Source organism: Oenanthe melanoleuca, chromosome 1 (assembly GCF_029582105.1).
Source record: "Oenanthe melanoleuca isolate GR-GAL-2019-014 chromosome 1, OMel1.0, whole genome shotgun sequence".
NCBI classification, from domain to species: Eukaryota; Metazoa; Chordata; class Aves; order Passeriformes; family Muscicapidae; genus Oenanthe; species Oenanthe melanoleuca.
Genome location: NC_079333.1, coordinates 20127620 through 20141646, shown reverse-complemented (window position 1 = coordinate 20141646; position 14027 = coordinate 20127620). Strand labels below are relative to the sequence as shown.

At 40.3% G+C, this 14027-nt stretch overlaps 1 protein-coding gene across 1 annotated transcript in view; it reads right to left on the bottom strand.

The window, feature by feature from the left end:
- The window catches only part of COL8A1 (collagen type VIII alpha 1 chain), an 86288-nt gene extending 72495 nt beyond the window's left edge, over positions 1-13793 (bottom strand). Inside the window, exon 1 of the mRNA XM_056497423.1 lies at positions 13689-13793. The gene's annotated coding sequence lies outside the window, so the exon portion shown is untranslated. The remainder of the gene's footprint in view (positions 1-13688) is intronic.
- Between the last annotated feature and the right edge of the window lie 234 nt (positions 13794-14027).

Below are 14027 nucleotides of genomic sequence, written 5' to 3'. Positions count from 1 at the left end.
TTCAAAATTACATTTAACACTTAAGAAGTTATTTATTTAGCTGTGTAAATACAGTCAGGAGACTGTTTTGCTTTGTCACGGGTGAATCTGTAAAGGCTGGAAAACTACTCAGTTTAGGGAGGCTGCTTTGTGTAGTTTCCTGAAATACAGTTTTCTTTAATGCTTGTCTGGGTTAAAAAATGGGACTCTGGTTCTTACAAGACCTGTGTCAGGCAGTGATTTCAAGTGATCATTTGCATGGGCACAGAGAGAAGAATGATTTGGGAAATGCTGACTGTTCTCTCCTGACAGCAAATTTTCTTTCAATTCTAAGTGATTATATTTAATAAGTAATTCCAATTATTTCCCAAAGGAATAAGCAGGAACTTCAAAGCAAAATGTTTTCTCAGAATATGTAAATTCAAAACTACAGCTTCCTAATGCAAGCATTAGTAATAAAAGGAAATGTCTCCCAATTATTGGAGTGCATTTTTTGACAAATTTTGTCAGAAACACAGACTTCCCAGAGTAACAGCACCTCATAATGAGACTGATTATCTGGAGTTGATTATCCTACCTTTAAGTCTCTGTGCTGCCTTGTTAATACAAAAGACATAAGCCACAAAATACAGTGAAAAAGAAGATACAGAGAAAAAGTCAGTGCTGATATATATAGCTTATATATATAGAAAAGCAAAATGGAACAGCCCTTCTCTCCTAAGACCTGTGCTCCACAGTATTGCACAGAAGGGTCTATCTTCTGCATTTCAACCTTGCTTACTGTCAGCATCCTTCCAGTCACCACTGGAATTCCTGTTTGCTCTTGCTCCAAAGGCACATCAGGCTGGACTATTAAACCTGCCAGCCTTTTTCACGGGTCGTTTCTGGTACCTCTGCTCCAACATTACATCTCCCCATCCTTTACCAGCAAGCTGTGTCCTCAGATTATCTCACTGCTCTCTGAACTAAGACATTTCTTTGAACTATTGCTAGATTTTGAGTTTACAGGAGATGACACCCAAGATAGACTTCTTGACCTGAGCCCTCAGCTAACCCCAGATTTTTCACTGAAATGCCTTGGTTTCTCTTAGACAGGAAAAGAGAATTTAAAATAAACAAAAATCTGCAAGATGGAAGAAGTAAAAAGTGTAGTGACGAATTTACTAGCAAAACCATAAAGCCCGCAATACAACTAATCAGAGACCAAGTTCCTCCAGTGATATTCCCTCCAATTTAAAGTCACAACATACATCAAAGCATGTGCAGTTAACTGCCTGCATAAATGTGCTTCATGAGCTCATCCTTTCCTTCCTCACTTTTTCTGTTTGTAAAGCTGAGGCTGTATTATTAGACTGGGGCAGTGCCTTGAAGTCTAGCTTCTGACAAGAGATGTTACAATAATTACTGCAGCAGATCTCAGAATCAAGTGAAAGCAGCCATTCAACAATCAAAGTACAAACCACAATCATCACTTATGTTGTGTGCCATTGCAGGTATAGAACCAGCAGAGCAGAAAAATGTTCACACTTGCTTCTAAATGTAATCCTCTGTTAGGAAAGTATCTCCCTCCCCACCCCACCTCCAAAGGTTTTTCCAGTACACTTTGCTGGTTTTAGCTGTAGCTAGAAAAGATACAGCTGTGTTTTTTGGCTTATACAGCTTGAAGCTTAAGCTCAACATTCAGCAACAGCTTAGTCTGAGCTGTTTTACAAAACTATTTTTCTGTAAACATTTTCATTCAATAGTTACCATGTGATACTTGTGCTCCCTTAAAGCATCCTAGTGACTGGGTGCCTTATCTTCATATTGCCAGAGTGGTCAGATACTTACTTGGGAGGTGGTCTGAAAGCTGGGGACAGAGGTGAGACACAGAGCATTTAATGAAACCTGGATTTTGACATGGAGTCCTGTGATAGACAGTCCAACAAGCTGCTGCTAAGTGACACAGAGAGCAGCATCTCAGCTGGCAGCTGAATTAACATAGTCAGTTTGAAGAATTTTTAAGTTAGTCTTTAGCTCATGGATTTGAAAATCATTTGCAAATGAACCCCACACAAAAAGGCATAAAATAGAGGACCCAGGCTGGGGCTTGGGGGTTTTGCACACATTTACACTTTCAGATACTCAGATCCTTGCTTGAGGTTCAGGACAATCATAGATGTAGCTAAATCATACAGTGCACAGAGGCTGCTTTAAGGAGACTGCTGCTTCCCACAGAGGTAAAGTCCAGCCAAGAATAGCATGTGTTTCCTCCTCTGCATCTAGCACAACTGCAGCTAAGTGGTTGCTTATGTTCAAAAATGAATGAAATATTCAATGAAAACAAGAATCTTCACTGACACGATCATTGCTTCTTAATCATTACACAAAATAATGTTGTCTTGCCCAACCATGCCTGGCTCTCTAAGAATAATGGAGACAGGACAGTGTTTGGATAGCTGCTGCTTTTTCTGAAGACTGTGCCTGTTTTGGGGGCATGTTCACAAAGGTTTTAGCCCAGAAAGAACGAAGTACATCTGGAAAGAGCATAAACCAGGTTGCCAGACTCTGGCACTGCTACTAGAAATAATTCTTTCTCAGGAAAGTACCAAAATGTGGCTGTCTGGTTTGCCCACAAGTATCCGGGCATTTTTCTTGGCAGGCATGGACACTGGCTGCTGTTGGCATTTTGATTGCTGCCCCAACTAGTGTCTATTCTTTCTCTGCTGAGAATGGAAGAATACACTTGTGGTTAAATCACTGGCCTAGGGATTAGGCGAAGTGGTTCTGCTCAGATTTTAGTCTGCATTCTTGGCTGGGTCACTTAAGCAAGAATTTTGAGAAGTGCTCAGCACCCACAAATGGGATCAGATTTTTCATAAGCTCTCTGCCTCCATTGAGGCAGTGGCCAGATGATCAAAGGAACTTCTTAGAAAATCTGTCTGCAAGTGTCATTGTGAGAGCTACTGGGTGCTGATCACTCATGAAGATCTGGTTCTCATTGAGGTGCCCAGATGGGAATCAAACTCCCCATCTAGCTCCCATCATAATGGGAAGACACTTGAGAATCTGGCCAGGAGTAACCCCTTGAAATGCTACACCAGTAACTTTCTATGTGCCTCAATTTCTTCTAAAAGGAGAGTGATGTTGCCAGGGTGCTTAAAAGGATAAAGTTATTAACCTGCTGTGTGTGAGGTTCTTGGATGCTTCAGAAGCCAGGAAAGGGAGGTGAAGCATTTCTAGCACAGTGTCTTTGCAGACATACCAATCATCTGTGTAAACAGGACTGTGTTAAAGTGACTGGAGCAAGAGTCCAGGAGTCAGCTTTGCTCTGTGTACAATTTAGAAGCCTTCAAGTTCAGGAGCTGCTGTTTTTTGTTTGTCTCAAACCCTTGATCACGAGTCAGGGCTTCACCATGCTAGGGGATGTAACATACAGATCAAAAGTACTCAGCCTTAAAAATCTTTTTGCTGAACAAAGCAGGGCCAGGAGAACAAATTGTAAAGAAATGATTAAGCTGTTCAATTCAGCTGTTTGCCTTCTGAACTCCCTGTCTGTTGAGTACAGTAGTTTTATAATTTTCTTTACTCACATGATATTTCTTTCCTCACATCTCACCCAAATGTTTGGTGTTTTTTGGGGGAGTTTTGAGGGTTTAGAATTTTAATTTTACAGAACTGGTTACTCTTATACTAGATATCCATATAATCCATATACACCAGTACCTTTTGCAGGTGGGTTTTTGGATTTAAAGATATTCAAGAACATTAACTTCAAAATGGAACTTTTTTTTTTTTTTTTTTTTTTTTTTTTGAGACTTACAGTGGCTTAAGTTTTGCCTCCAGATGTGGACAGTCTGAAAGGTCCTGAACTTCCTGTAGTGTGTGCTGGAGCAGCCTTCCTTCTATTTCTGAGCAGCCTTCCCTCACATGATGTGACATTTTCTTCTTTCCAGCTGAGAGTGCAGCCCGCCCCTCCCTCAAGCCCCTTTCATTTTTGGCCTCCCAGCACCATCTGTGCGAGCTAATGCTGCCCAGATCCTTCTCCAAGGGGCACCGAGGGCTGGCACGCAGAAGCGAAGCCCCGGGGCTGTATCTCCGAAACCCAAGAAACCTCAAATGCATTGTGTTTCCATAAATGCTCCTCAGCTGACTGGGCTCTGGGGAGTTTCTGCTCTCCTCAACCCTTGCCTCTCCTTTGGGAATGGGAGGTTGTGAGGGAGTTCTCTCTGTGCACTGCCCCTGTGCAGGAATGGTGCTGACCTTGGAGCATGAGGGAACCACAACCAGCCCAGGAGGAGAGAGGGGCTCCAGGCAAGGGGCCCAGCCTGACTGACAGGGGCCTTGAGCCAGGGCCAGGCTTGGGCTGGCCCGGCCTCCACCACAGCCCGGTGAGGGTGAGATGTCACCATGGCCTGGTGAGGGTGAGATGTCACCCTGGCCTGGTGAGGGTGAGATGTCACCACAGCCCAGTGAGGGTGAGACGTTACCATGGCCTGGTAAGGGAGAGATGTCACCCTGGCCTGGTAAGGGTGAGATGTCACCACAGCCCTGTGAGGGTGAGACGTTACCATGGCCTGGTAAGGGAGAGATGTCACCCTGGCCTGGTAAGGGTGAGATGTCACCACAGCCCAGTGAGGATGAGATGTCACCACAGCCCAGTGAGGGTGAGATGCCACCACAGCCCGGTGAGGGAGATATGTCACCATGGCCTGGTGAGGGAGATATGTCACCATGGCCCAGTGAGGGTGAGATGTCACCATGGCCTGGTGAGGGAGAGATGTCACCACGGCCCTGTGAGGGTGAGGTGTCACCACGGCCTGGTGAGGGAGAGATGTCACCCTGGCCTGGTAAGGGTGAGATGTCACCACAGCCCAGTGAGGATGAGATGTCACCACAGCCCAGTGAGGATGAGATGTCACCACAGTCCGGTGAGGGTGAGATGTCACCACGGCTTGGTGAGGGAGAGATGTCACCACGGCCCAGTGAGGATGAGATGTCACCACGGCCCGGTGAGGGAGAGATGTCACCATGGCCTGGTGAGGGAGAGATGTCACCATGGCCCGGTGAGGGCGAGGTGTCTCCACGCTGCCAGGCCATGGCAGCTTTCCTCAGGACCATGTTACCAGCAGGTAATGGCGGTGGAGCAGGGTGGAGCCCTCAGGGTGCCCTGTGGTTTGGTTTGGATTTAGAGTAGACTACAACACCATTACAACTCAATATTCACTAAATGCAATCTGCTTGTTGCAAAGCATGGAATATGTAAAATTTTCTTAAGAAAGGATGTTCTTTAATCTTTAATCTTTGCATACTTTCAAGCCTAATCAACACGAAGGGAGATTTAATCCACCAAAGAGAGCAGCTAACAAGCAAGATCTAAGTGACGGCCAGGGGATAGAAAAACTAATGACTTCTTGTTAGAATTGCCTTGTTGAGATTTAGGCCTTGAGGTTAAGGTTTAGGACTTCACATGCTTCTGTCATCTTAGACCTGGGGCAAGGTTAACAAAGCTTGGAAGATTGCCCACTGATCGTGGACACAAAGAATGCAGAATGTACAGAGTGCAGACACAAACTCCTGCTATCTTCATAGCTTTTGGGCATTGGATACATCATTTCATGTTTTCCTGAACTCTCTCTATTTATAAGTAGTTGAGAGAGGAAAAATGTTCTCCTCATCGTGTCTGGGGGCAGAGAGGGAGAAGCTAGGATGGAAGGGTTGCTGCACCCCAAGCTGAGTGCCCCCAGAAAGTGCCATGTTACTTCCTCAGTCTCCTTCAGGTCTAGGGGTACTGCAGGAACAGCTCTTGGTCTCAGCTGTGGTCATTCTTTTGGAGGGTAAGGCTGTGTTTATGTTGTGAATGTCCATCAAGCTAAAATTCCAGCTCTTGAAACATACTTGACAAGTGGAGCAATGGAAATATAATAGGTTTCTGTTTTCTTATTTTTAAAATACTTATTTTCATGAGATACACAGTAGAAAGTTCAAAGAACATGTAGCAGAGAAAATGCCTTTGAGCAATCTCAAATTGAATTTATTTTGCTTGTCAGTTCTTTTTTATTGATCTCTTGACAGTGTTTAGCATAGAAGTGAAATGTGATGTTGAAAATAGGGTATTTCAAAGATATTCATTGCAAGTGAATTCTGAACTCAGTGAAAGGTAGTTTTTGTGCTTGAAATTTGAGTCAAAGAGCTATCTTGTCCCGACTGTGGAACAAATATTTCATAAGATCATGTGCCAGAACGAACCACCTCCACTTGGCTTTTAGACATTGAGTATTTGCAGCTAGTTGCTTAAGAGCAATCTGAAATCGAAATGGAATGAAGGTGACATTACAAAACATACCTGAGATAAATTAATTTCCTTTAAACTACAATTTAAAAGTCATCTGATTATATCAGTGCATAAAAAAAATACTCCTGTAGATTACTCTTTAATCAAGTATGACCACTGAATGCTAAACATACAGTTTTCTGTATGAACAATGTTTTTAGCTGAGACTAGTAATGAAAGCTTAGGGAACAATCCTGAAATTGTCTTCCATGTTTCCTGATGTAATAAATTGTGCTCAGATATACAAAAGATAATAATAGTTTGTTGGAGTTCCTAAGCATAAAAACTACGAAAAATCCTAGCAGTGGCAGCTTGGACTGTACTGCATAGACATCCTGAATTTGGGTAGGATGGCTGAATGGAGGAGAGCAGGAATTCCCATAACAGACACAGAATGTCCAACTATGGCACCACTTTATTCCGTGGCAGACAGGAAGTGCTGCTGTGTCTGCACCTCTAGGAATTCAGGGCAGAACAGTCTGGAGCTGTCTGCCTGGCTTTGCACGCGCCTTGTGTACGCAGCAGGAGCTCAGATCATCATGAACACCTTCACTGCAGCCTATATTTTGAGCTGTTCATCCATAAAGCTGGGATAAGATGGGACAGAATCCTTCCTGTTGTTAGTTCACGTATGCAATTGCTACTTAATAAATAGTCAGGGTAGCTCTTCTGAAATAACATTCAGCCTGCAATTACATATTGAAGTACTAAGGCTTGTCCAGAAACCTACAGCAGCATATCACAAGGTGTACCCACAATGAATGCTGCAGTCCTGGAGTATCTTCAGTCAGAGCCTAATAATGATTACAGCCATTTTTGAAAGCATAAAGTCTGTCCATTCACTGTAGGGCTTGTGTTCTGTTTCAGTGTTCTTTTTTTTTTGCTACCCTGAGTTAAGCAGAACTTGGCTTTGATCCTTTAAATCCTTCTCCCTATCAGCTCAGCAACCACAGAGGCAGTTTATTACTGAAAGAAATCTAAGAATCAGTTTTGGCCAGCATTGTCTTGGAAAGTTCATTTTATTAACATGGTTTTGGTTTTATTTCAAAAACACTTTGACAAGCACTGACATTTTTGGAATCAGTAAAGCACAAGAGACTTACTCCTAAAGGCCCAAGCTTTGCATTTTTCTACAACAAGCAATGTGATGTGCTACTATGGTAAATTCAATTCAAGCCACTGATTGTAAGGAAATAAGTACTGAATGTTGTCCTTTTTTTCCTTCATTTTCTAAAATATATTTTGTGCAAATGCTAGTGCTTGTGAGATATGCTTCCTTAATTGCTCTTTGCTTGTCTGCTTTTCATCTATAGTGCAGGTGGCAGATCTATCAATCTAAGTTTATCAACATAAACTTTCCTCACATGTCTGCTTTTATTGCTTAGCTTTAACCTAAAGCAGATACCTTATGACTTTTTGCTGAGATTTGCCAGCAAGGGTCCCAGTTGTGTGTTTTACATTAATATCCATCAACTGAGGGTTCAGCTAAGATCACCTACTTCATTTAAAAAGGAATACTAGGAAATATCTGAACCTTTTTGTTGTCGTTTTTGCTGTTTTTCTCTGAGGCAAGCTGAAAGAGAATTTCTGGTCTCTGAGAAATATAAAGACTCTTTTTCTGATACTGTGTTTTCACTATAACTCCATGCATGGTGGGAAGAATGGAAGGTCAGAACAGAGGTGAGTTATGTGCTGGCATTAGCAGACTTGACTGCTAGATTTCTGTAGTAGTAAATTGATTGTCTTTGGTTTGTGTGTCCCTGGGGCTGTGCCACCTTCCATTTGTCCTTTCAAAAACTATGTTGAGTGAGAGACAAAGTAATAATCTCCATCCCAGAAAATATGTATTACATACATGTGTTCTTGCTTCATGCAGTAAGAGCGAGTTTTGTTAGAAACTTGTTTTACTCTCCGGAATTTTTTGTTGCAAAAATGGTCAGATGATTTGGTTGGAGTTCCCTATGCAAATCCACAGTGTGCTAGTGTTAACCTCTTACTTTCAGAGTGAAGAATTCAGCAGTATGTTGGTCTGGAAAGAGTGGCTGCTTTTTTAGTTAGCAGGAAACATATGCTGCAGATGTTTCAAAGTTCTGGCTTTTAATATACCTTTGATATCTACTATGTCAAACTGTCAAGCTGTTAGTTTTGACTCATTCCCCCTTTAATGGGATAGCTTTAATGTATCCTATGCATTGCCATGATAGATTCCTATCAGCTGAAGTAAACTGGCATAGCTGATCCAGGAGTTTGTGATTTTTAGTGCTGTGGATATTTTTTAAAACAAAATCTCTTTCTTAAGTTTACAGTACATTTTTTTTTCATCTCAACTTTATTTCAAAGTGACTGCATAAATTCTATGACCTGTTTCTTTCTCCAGTTGTGTAAACAGGTTATATAGGCCTTTTCCTACAGGAATGGAAAAGTAGTAGTTAGGTTCTTTTTCTATTTTGTTTTGAGGCAGGGTTTTTGTTAGTTTTGCTTTGGGTTTTTTTGTTGTTTTTTTAAGGTTGGAGTGTTCTTTTTGGTACCATTTACTTCTTACTTGCAAATGTGGAGTTCTCAGAAGCTGACATTTTGAAGTGTTACACTTCAGGATTGCCAAGAATATTTGCTGACTGCCCAAATGTCTCTAAAATGAGGGTAATGAGCACACACACACATTTGACTTGAAGAGGTGGAAAAAGCAAGGTGTGCATGTGATGCAGAACAGAAGGATGCCCTAGCTGTGTAGAATTATGAATGGCATAGCTGCTAGCATTCTTCTCAAATCCAAAGTGGGAAGTTTCTTACCTACCAGGAAGTCCATATTATTTTTGAGTGCCCTCATGCTGAACTCAGTGTGGTTGTTGATGAGACCCCATGAAGAATGATGTCCACAGACGTGCACAGACACCAGAGTCATCAGTTCACCACAGGCTCACAGCACTGGGAATAGAACTTCAGACCTTCGCCTCCGCAAACACAGCTGCTCATCTGGCCTGGGCTTTGTAGCCAGCAGAGGGAACTGATAATCACTCTCACAGGACCGATTTACGTCTTTTCTATAACCAAGAGAGGGCACTGATTCTCACTCCCTTTTAAAAAGGGTCCATTTAATGTCACCCTTCAACAGTTTCACCTGCCATTTATAAGCAACAAACTTATATTTAGCTTACTTTTGCTATAAAATGTGGACTTGCATTAAGTTCTAATCACCTAAAGATGTCTCAAGACTTCATAGTGCTTTTAATTCCCTGCAGTGCAATTATGAGACATTAAATTCATTACACATCAAGACAATTACAGAAAAACATCCAACATTTCAGGAGTGGAGGGAAAGCAAGAATAATTGTTTACTGGTGACTACAGAGAAAAGGCAGTTATTTCTCAAGACCAACAAAAGGCTTCAGAACCAGAACTCATCACTATCTTTTTGAACATATATAGATGCACAACTTTTGCTGGGATTTCTGTTTGCAGAGGAAAAGCCACAAAAAAGGCAACAACACTTGCACAAAACTTTAGAAAGTGTAAGTGGCAAAAATAAGGAACTTTTGTACAGTAAAGTACAGCTGTTTGCTGATTTTTTTAACAGGCAGAACAAACCACCTGTAGTGTTTCTGTCTTGTCTTGTTCCTTACTGCATTACCTCTATTGAACCATTGCTCTTTTAGAAATATGACAATAGTGAAAATTAAAAATTATCTCCCTATAGAAAGAAAGAACCCCACAGTCTACAATAACTGGAAGGCAAAAGAAGGAAGGGAAAGCATATGGATATATTTTAGCTTAAGAGATAAAACTTAACCTCACATCCCCTGAGATACATAGCAATACATAGAGTAAGTGGGCAGAAAATTCTGCCATGCTCATAGACATATAAAAATTGTCTCCTGATGACCATTAATGGTTCCTTTCCTAGTCCTCCAGTTACCTCTCACATGTCCACCACTTTATCTATGAACAATGCATGCTTAGCAGTAGTTTTTAAGAGTAAGAGACAAGGCCTCCGTTGCTAGGGTAATAATGCTGGAAATTGAGTACTGGAATGTGTTGAGTGAGGTGTTGTTTGTTTGGGTGTTTTGTTTTTGTTTTGTTTTGTTTTTTTAAATTTGGTTTTGGTTTTGTTTTGTTGGTTTTGAGGGTTTTTTTGAAATGCAGTATTTGCAAAGCCACAGGAGCAATTATGAATCTGTACCCTCATAAATGAACTCGACACTAAGAACTACAGAGATAGGACAAAGTGATTGTTGGGGCTTCGGTTTTTGTTTGTCTGCTTATTTGTTTGTTTGTTTGTTTTAATGAGTATGAAGTTTTATCATATATGTTATAGAAGTGGCATATGATAGTGAATGTAGAAAAGAAAGGAAGATTAATATTAATGTCTCCTACAAGATCCTTTCAATAATTTTGCTTAAGCCCTATGAGCTTCTCTTTGAGCTCTTTACTGCTGCTGAGTTACCAAGACTGAGTTCTTTTAGTCAGATGCTGCCCATCATTTCTGGTCCATGGCAGTGGATCTGTGCTTCCTCAGTGCCAAGATTGGGCTGGTCTCCTTTAACCACAGAATGTATGAAAGAGATGAGTACTTGTTTATTTGTTTAATTGTTTATTTACACCCTTCTAGAATGATTTATTTGTAAACCCTGTTAAGGGGTTTGTAAAGGATTTCACAGGAAGTTTGAAAGTGTTAGGAGTAAATTACCTCTCTCAAGATTTGGCACTGGAATTCTCCCTGCTGTTCAGCCCTAAAGAGTCATGAAAAGACAGAGCAGCTACAAAGGGGTGGACTTCATAAGGCTGAATACAAAATGAAGTATGGGATTAGTGCTGGCCTGGAAACCAGAGGAGCTAAATCTGACACTCTACCATGAATTTTCACTGTGACCTTGGGTAAAATATTTCATATATTTAGTGACTGCATGGCCAGAGGAAAACATAATCTCTCCCTACAGAGAGGTGTGAAAATAAATTTCTGAAGGTAAGAATTTCTCCTAAGCAGTGGTAGTGGCAGAAATATGCATAGATAAACAGACAGTGATATGTTTATCCTCTGCTTCTATGTATCTAGTCTAGCACTTTAGACAGCACTGGGAGTTACACTAGTGGCTTAAGTAGATATTACTGCCCTAAATAAACACCTAAAAAGCCTAAGCATAACTGCCAGGACAAGTGGCTTAGCATCCCTGCTGAACATTTAACTGGTCTGTGGCTGAAAAAAATAATATAGTCTCTTTATTATTTTTAAATGTTATGATCACTATTCAAAAAATCTGAATTCCTTGCTCTTCCCAGTGATTCCCCTTTTTTTTTCTTTAATTCAGGTTGTAGCATTACTTTAAAATTGCAGTATTTTTATTTTAATATCAGTGTGCTTTCATCTTGTAAAAAGGAGTTTCAGATTAGCACAGAAGTCAATAAATGCATTCCTAGACATTTGAGTTCTCTTGGAGACCTGCTGGATACAGTTTCCCTTCATCCTCTGCTGCAAAGTGATGCTAAGCTGAATTATCTACTCAGCCCAAGAGAGAAATTGCTCAGAGGAGATTCTGATCTAAATTAGATGCATTCCTTTGAATAGAGTTTTCTTAATATGTCCTGCAATCCATTTTTCAAATGCCAAAACATTACATTTCACAGCAGGCTTTAATAAAAGGTATTTTGTTATATATACATTTCCTGTGGCAAATGCTTTTGTTTTTTTTTTTTTTTCCTCCATGAAATTTGCTCTATAAAAATTTGGATTTATCTGATAGAGTAAAATTCTGTGTGAACAAATTAGGCTTTACTTCCACACTGTAGACTTAAAATCTGTATGCATTGAACCTAAAGTCACATATTATGTTTCACAACAGGGGTGTTTTTTGGAAAGGGGAGGCTTGCTGTAAAAATCAGATGTTAACTAAGAAATAAAATGTTGTAGCTCAGAGTTAATGCTAGTTATGAGGAAAACCATTGGTGTCTCTTCCTGTCTTCTCTGCACAATTTATATTAATTACCTGGATGCAAAAATATTTTTACTGTAAGTTTGCTATAGAAAGCACTGTATTTTGATTTCTGAATACTTGGGTTTTGGATTTTTGTTGTTTGGGGTTTTTTTAAAGATACTTATGTAATCTTGCAGGCAAATAGCTGGAGGCAGTGTTTTCCTTTCCTCACTAGTTAGAATAGATAACATATAAAATCAGAAAAAATCTTAGATACAGTCTGCAGAAAAGGGTACTTGGAGCAGAGTTCTTTTGTCATACAGTGCTATAGCTTAAAATATTGCAGCTAATTTGAGTACAGTTATATATGGACATAATTATTTTATAGAGAAGACTTTCTATTTGTGAAAGACCAAAAAAGACTCAATTTAGAAAGAGAATTAGACATTAAGTAGAAAATATCACTATTTAACTGGAGAATGGATTATGTATTTACAGACAGTGTTAACTGCTTGCTTTTGATAGCTCATGCTTTCCCTCCTCTCTGAGCACTGTGGAGAGGCATTGTAGGATTAGGATTTCCGTGATGGAATTTCTTTAAACAGGTGACTGTGTGTTAAAAGTGCACTGACTCACACAATGTGAAAAACTGCTACTGGTCACTAATAGATTCATCTGTGTGAGGATGGACAGATGCATGGATGGGAATGCAAATACAGTTTTGAAACCACTTTTAAATGTTTTAACTGTTCAGTAGCTGTCTCTGAGGCACTTAACTAGTCCTCCCTCTAATGCTAGAAATGCCTATGTTGGAAAACTGCAGATCAAATATAAACAAGCTGATCTAAAAGTTTCATAAAGACACAAGGTCTGTTGTTTCAAGAAACAGAACTCTGCTTGTAAAATATCTACTTTAAGCATATTTGGTACAAGATAATGAATTCCATCAGTCTTATTACTGTGCTTCTGTGAGGGCTTAAGTTCCATCACACTTTATTAAAGGCAATGAAACCTGTGAAGATGCACTTCAGTCCCAAGATTGTCTCAATCTGGCTAGTAAGTTATACTAGCAATAAAACCCAGTTCCTTCCTTAAATTAACACTAAGCATTTCTTTTTCCTAAAACAGAATTTAAGGAAGCTTTACAGTGAAATTTTTTTCCATAACTTTGACTGGACTGAGAAGGAAACTATTAAGAGGGATAATAAATCGTTGTAATTGGTCTGGGTATACTAATCTCTTCAAAATCAATCAGAAAGGAAGAGAATACCTTTTCCCAGCCACAGTGTTTCCCAGCAGGATCTGTTTTTATTTCACTGCTAAAACAACAGGCTGTTACTAACTTAAATGTCAGATGACACTACATCTGAAAAAAAAAAAAAAAGGCGGGGGGGAGCCAGCACCACCCAGCAAGGCAGTGCTAGAGTTCACATTCAGACTTCCTCACAATAGCTGGTTAGAACAGAAACCTGAAGTAGCAGTAATCTTACCTTGAGTACACAAGATCCAAGGAGAGAAGATCACTGGCTCAAAACAGTGGAGGACTGAGAAAGTGCTCTGATCTGCTGCTGGTAGCATGCACTTGGCTTTTATGTGCAGGTGGGAGGAGCTGCTCCCTACGGTAGGTGGGCAGTGAGGATAGCAGGCAGACAGCCTTCAGAAGGCATTGTAAGAGTTTTTGCTCTTTGGGGACAGAGAGAGGGAGGATAAGCAAGCTGGATGGCATATACGTGAGAAATAGTATTGGATTTATTTGCTGGGGTTTTTTTGTTTTGTTTTTTTTTTTTTTCTGTAAATCTGTAGTTAACTAAAGATTTTCTAAATCTGAA